This window comes from Montipora capricornis, chromosome 8, assembly GCF_036669925.1.
Source record: "Montipora capricornis isolate CH-2021 chromosome 8, ASM3666992v2, whole genome shotgun sequence".
Lineage (NCBI taxonomy): Eukaryota > Metazoa > Cnidaria > Anthozoa > Scleractinia > Acroporidae > Montipora > Montipora capricornis.
The window spans coordinates 38,251,735-38,252,230 of record NC_090890.1 but is presented as its reverse complement, the minus strand read 5'-3'; positions in this window follow the sequence as shown (position 1 = coordinate 38,252,230).

Below are 496 nucleotides of genomic sequence, written 5' to 3'. Positions count from 1 at the left end.
TATCCGTTATAAGTTATAACCAGAAATCAAGCAACTTCTCAAAGGAGAGAATATAGTTAGAACAAGGAAATTTTCATACCTCATACCTTTATGACAAGTAGGCGTCTGCCCGGCTAGCCGTTCCTCGTAAATTCGATTGTTTTTTTTTTTTTGAGTTTGCATTAAGCATTTTATTGTCATGAAACAGTAAACTCGATGCTAAATGTATTTATTATTGGAATTTCCAGGTGACTGCGTAATTACGCTGTTTTATCACTCAAGTTATCATAACTTGAGTGATAAAAAGCGTAATTACACAACCGGTTTGTGTTCTGAAATGACAAGATGGATTCTTTTTGTAGACTTATTTAATCAACAATATTTGTAATAAACTTTAAAAGAGAAAGCAATGTATGGCGTTCCTTTCCAAATTGAATTTTAATTGTCTGTAAAATGCATGGTTAGCCCCAATTTTCTTTTTGGATACCGAGAGCACTTGCTAAGTTCGGATTTCTCC